This window comes from Octopus bimaculoides, chromosome 5 (genome assembly GCF_001194135.2).
Source record: "Octopus bimaculoides isolate UCB-OBI-ISO-001 chromosome 5, ASM119413v2, whole genome shotgun sequence".
NCBI lineage: Eukaryota > Metazoa > Mollusca > Cephalopoda > Octopoda > Octopodidae > Octopus > Octopus bimaculoides.
The window spans coordinates 46350296-46356279 of NC_068985.1; the positions used below are offsets into that span (position 1 = coordinate 46350296).

Genomic DNA, 5984 nt, shown 5'->3' on the forward strand with positions numbered 1-5984 from the left:
AATAATAATAATAATAATAATAATAATAATAATAATAATAATAATAATAATAATAAAACCTGAAGGGAAGCAGATAGGTTGTTATATATTCGGAGTTTATAATAAATTACTTCAAAAGAAAACAAACTGAACTGAATGAAGGAGTAATGGCATGGCGGTGAAGGTGATGATTGGTGGTGGTGGTGGTGGTGATGGTAATGACAGTGGTGGTGGTGGTGACGGTGGGTACTGCTGTTGTTGTTGTTGCTATTGTAATTGTTGTTGGTGGTGGTGGTGATAGTGGCAGTCATAGAGAAGGTCTGTAGAGGCATGAAGTTGTATGAATGGGTTCTTCAGACATTTGGTATGGGCTATTTTGGGGGACTGATTTAATTTTGTGTATTAAAAATAAGCAAGCATTCATATCTATCCCCTTGATGTGTGTATATCTACATGTGTATATACACTTGTGTGTGTGTGTGTGTGTGTGTGTGTGTGTGTGTACATACACAAACACTAACACTTGTACATTTCTATTCACATGCATACTAATTCATACATACACCCATACAACACACAGTTTTTCACATATATATTTATTACACATACACATGCATGTATATATGTATATAGAAACAAAACATATGATGATAAAATAAATAGTGATGTTACCTAGGGAACTCATTCTACAGCAGTAATGCCACTACTGTTGTATGTCAGTGTCTGAAGTTGGTGCTTTCATAATACTGCTGTTGATGATAGTGCTGCTGTTGATGATGGTGCTGTTGCTGCTGCTGAAAATCTGTTTATTTTAAGCTTCATGGCTCTCAACTGCAATATATCAGGAATCAACTGCAGCCCTTCATCCCACTGTGACAAACCAACCAATGGAAGAATATGGTTTATTGTGCAATAGGTGAAGATTTTTCCCTTTATTGGAAATTGGATTGCTTCTCGTAAAGCATTCCTCCTGACTTTCTGGAACCACTTCTTCTCTTCCAACCCCGTCCGTAACCCAAAACAAAACAAAACAAAAAACAAAGCAAAACAAAACAAAAAAAAAACTGATCTTTCAGGCCCTTAAAATGAATAAACGAAAGAAAACTCTGTGTTTGTGTGTGTGTGTGTGTGTGTGTGTGTGTGTGTGTGATAATGATAGTAATGTAGTTAAACCAAACAAATAAATAACACCTATGTTTTAAGTAAAACTGATGAAGAGAAGGGTTTGTTTCATGAAACACAAGTGAACTGAACTTGAAAGAGAGATGATAGGAACATTGTCTTTGTAGCATGTGTTTACAGAGTTTCATTGCAGATGAGCTAATGAAATGCATCTCTATTGGGTGTACTGGTTACTTCATAGCACAGATGAGAAAGTAGGGGAGGAGGAGAGTGAGTAATGGCTGGCTGCAATAATAACGAAAATAGCTGTTGTAAGTTATATATATAATGGTTACTGGGGTTGAAGGGAGGCCAAAGACATTTCAGATTATGAATGAAGCAGTTAGATTGGATCTGAGAGTAAGCAAGGCACATATAAAGCATCTTTCAAATGAAAAGTAAAAGTGGAGAAAGCTTGTCATGATCTTTCAACCAACCCTGATTGACATGGTTATATATATGAATAACAAAACATCCTATGATGAAGGTGATAAATTAATCTATTTTGTGTTTTCGACTAATTTTTGTATCTCGATTCTTCCTTGCAATAATGTGATCATAAAAATCATCACTACAGTTCACATGATGTTACCGAACTTCTTTCTTACATTTACTATGACAACAGGTTTAGCGAAACTAATCCTACTCAGTGATGATATAAAATCACAGTATTGAATGAAGTGATAATGGGGAAAATGGGCTCGATGTTCAGATGAATTGATTTACTCAAAAAAAAACCCATCGGCATCTTTACAGATTGTGATATCAGTTTGGCATATTCTTAAACTATAAACTATTGTAACTTTGGCTTATATTTAAGAATTGGTTCATTATTTATGGGGTTCTCTATTGTTATTTTATCTGATATTTGTACAACCCATCTTTTGCTTTCCCCCACCCCCCCTGGAAAACTCTCTATCACACATTATTCAACAGGAGGATTATCTTGTGATTAAGGAAACACATTCAGACTTGGTATTAGGCTGGTAGGGTTTACAGAAAGGATTTTTGGAATGCATTTCAGCTGTTTTTACTTTAATTAGAAGGAGACTAAAGATAGGCGTATGCAAAAGATAACATTTTATTTGTGGAGACAAAACAGAAAGCATGGAGCCAATGGAGCTTGATGGGCAAATGGATTGTAGAACAATGTCTGTTTGTATTTATTACATACACACAAGTGTTAAAATACATCTATTATCTAAGTTTAAGAATAACAGTGAAACATTAACTGCTAGAGTGTCTTTCTACTAAAGCTAGAATCAAATTTATTGTGAAGATGAAGTTGATTAGGACATCAAACGATATACATGCATATATACATGATGTGAACATTTTTGTTCCCTTTGTCTCAGATGTTCTTTTCCTATGGCATATAAACTTATCCAAGTTTCAAGCACTTCACTATCTGTCTATCTGTCTGTCCTTCTATGTGTGTGTCTAGTGAATCAAATCCAATCTCCTGTTTTGCTGGTATTTCTGTTTCTTTTTTTTTACTCCCACAAGGTGATGACTATGATGAGAAAATTTGCTTGGTAATCATATATAATTCTGGGCTTAAGTGAGTGTAACTGAGTTGCTAGAATATGTGGAAGCCTGTTAGATGACCACTGCCTGTTCTTTGATAGTAATCTATTGTTCAGTTTTACACTACTACTTGGTACCTGGCTACTTTTATTAGAGTGTACTCTGTTGTAAGCTTTCAGAGCAAGTCTCTGTTGAAAGATAACTTTCTGTCTTCTTTCTACAAATTTGAGTCCCTGAAAATAGTTGTGAGCACTATCCCTTCCACTGCTAACTAAGTCATTAAAAAAAAAAGAATGAAATTAACTTCCAAGTAAAATTTGGAATTAGATCAGTGATGTTCTAAATTTGGGCTGCTCATACAATAGCTGCACTGATGTGCCAAACTTATTCTGTACATTTCTTTAGGGCATTAATAATAATAACAGAGATGATTCTAGCTGGAAATGAAACTGTTTTGTGGTCTTTATTGTTTCAAAATCTTACTGATGTACCATGGATTAAAACCTGAAATAACCAGTACTACTTGTGGAAATTTCATGGTTATTTTGAAAGTATAAAACTGTTGGAAGCTTATTGAGAACTATAAAATGTGTGTGTGTGTGTGTGTGTGTGTGTGTGTGTGTGTGTGTGTGTGTGTTCGCCATTGAGAGTTGTTGTCATTTTTATCTTTGAACTGTATCAAAAAGTGGTTGCATTCTACTTATTGTCCATGATTAAAATTATTTTTAAAAGTGTTTTGAAATAATTATGTATATAAATATCACTTTAAGCAACTTAAAACTATGGTATGATATTGAAGACATAATCTAACTATATCATTATTCTGCAATGTCTGACTGTATTTAATCAATATTTGATAAACCAGCTCACGTTTCTGCTCACTAATAACAAACTCAATGTCCTACTTGTTTTCTAATCCTGACAAAGATATTTTTGTATGAAATTATGTTTAAAATAAAAGTATTTTACCTGGTTTACATATTCTAAGTAAAAAAAGTCATTGCTCCCTCAAACACTCAGCATTTTCTTGTAGCACCCTCTTAACATTTGCACTGTTGTGTGAGCTCAAAGTTCTACCTTTCAAGGATTGCTACTGCTTATATTAAGAACCACTGCCATAGACCATTGCAGAATACTATAGAAGATATAATCCTGTTAATCAAATAAAGTTGATTTTCTGAGTAATGTTGCGACTTTCAAGTTCAGTGAAACATGTACCCAAATACTAATAGAATATTAGAGCTAAATCAATTAACATTTGAATTTGTGCCTATTCGGGTAATTCTCCTGAGAGGAAAATGAGTTATAGTGGTAATATTTCTTATGATAAATAAAAGTGACAATAAGCAACTAGGTTTGATAGAATAGTAAAACCCTTTTAGTGTTTACTGTTTTTAGCTTTTACTTAGCCATTACTTCTGTTTTTGTCTGTGTCCTCTGTGCCATAGAAGCTCCCCAACAAAATGTTTACAAGACACCAGCCTGTTCATCATCATATAAAGTTGTTTAAATTTTCAATTACAAACAAATTCATATGCACACAGGCTTTTTTTCAGTTTCTGTCTATTAAATGCACTCACAAGGCTATGATCACCTTGAGGCTATAGCAGAAGATACTTGCTGAAGGTTCCACACAGTGGAACTGAACTTGGAACCTGGAACCGTGTGGTTGGGAAGTAAACTTCTTACCACACAGCTATGCCTGTGCAATAAACAAACAAACCAAAAAAAAAACCTTGTAATTAGGGATCTTACAGCAAACTAGATTGTAAGAACACCAACAATTATATAAGTCCATTTATATAAAATTATTGTTGGAGAAGCAGGAGACCAGGAAAAGGAAAAATACATACAGGAACTACAAAACTTATACATCACAACCATTCCAGTTGATATCAAGCATTTTACTTAGGTATACTATTAAAGCGTGGAGGCGCAATGGCCCAGTGGTTAGGGCAGCGGACTCGCGGTCATAAGATCGCAGTTACGATTCCCAGACCGGGCGTTGTGAGTGTTTATTGAGCGAAAACACTTAAAGCTCCACGAGGTTCCGGCAGGGGATGGTAGCGAACCCTGCTGTACTCTTCCACCACAACTTTCTCACACTCTTACTTCCTGTTTCTGTTGTGCCTGTAATTCAAAGGGTCAGCCTTGTCACACTGTGTCACTCTGAATATCCCCGAGAACTACGTTAAGGGTACATGTGTCTGTGGAGTGCTCAGCCACTTGCACGTTAATTTTACGAGCAGGCTGTTCCATTGATTGGATCAACTGGAACCCTCGACGTCGTAAGCGATGGAGTGCCAACAACAGCAACTATTAAAGTGCTTCTAGTAACTAACTATAATAATAATGAAAATCATCCGATTCACACCGTTCTTGGTATTGATGTCATTACTACATAGACATATGTGTTAGGTGTAATGTATCCTACATGCATAGCATATTCCTCAGTGCTTTTATTTTATGCATTACCATTCTCTCTTCTTGCCAGGTAATTCTTGAAAAATTGTAGTTTGTTTTCTCTTGAAATATAACATACATACTTCAGACATTACTAATTTTAGGCTTCTCCATTTATTTTCTGCTGGTGTTTGTACATGTATGCGTCTCAAAGAGTGCCTGAGAGTACATGTATATGTAGTGTGTGTGTGTGTGTGTGCACGCACGTGTGCACGCACGTGTGCACGTGTGTGTATATGTGTATAAACACATTTCCTCATGTGTGCACACACACACACACACATTTAAACATGCACACAATCTGAGTATATGCGTATGTATAAAAACACACACATGCAAAGAGAGAGAGAGAGAGAGAAAGAGAGAGAGATAGAGAGAGAGAGAGAGAAAGAGAGAGAGAGAGAGAGAGATAGAGAGAGAGAGAGAGAGTGGGGGTAAGAAAACTAACATTTGAATATTGAAAATATAAACAAAGCCTACAGCTTGGAAAACAGGATTTTAAATCTATTAACCCTGTTTATCACTAGCAGGTAAGAGTTTGATGTGCAAATAATCTTTATATTCTCATGCCTAGTTGATGTTGAGGTTAAAATATTAAGCATGAAACATTCCAAATGTCTGTATTCTGGCCTTGAACTGTGAACTTTTAAATGTTTTTAACATTGACTTTTCGTGAGAAGATGAAGTTTATTCACACATTGATCCCTTAGTTGCTGATGATAATTGGGGATAATAGATTTAAAAATCCATTTTCCAGCCTGCAGACTTTGTTTATATTTCTCAGATATTATTATGCTCTACAGATTATTTTATAATATAATATATTTCATACTGTAAATATTTTGTTTTATAAT

At 35.1% G+C, this 5984-nt stretch overlaps 1 protein-coding gene across 3 annotated transcripts in view; it reads left to right on the top strand.

The window, feature by feature from the left end:
- Positions 1-5984, top strand: part of LOC106879078 (E3 ubiquitin-protein ligase PDZRN3-B) — a 768027-nt gene that overhangs the window by 624515 nt on the left and 137528 nt on the right. The gene's annotated exons all lie outside the window — the stretch shown is intronic.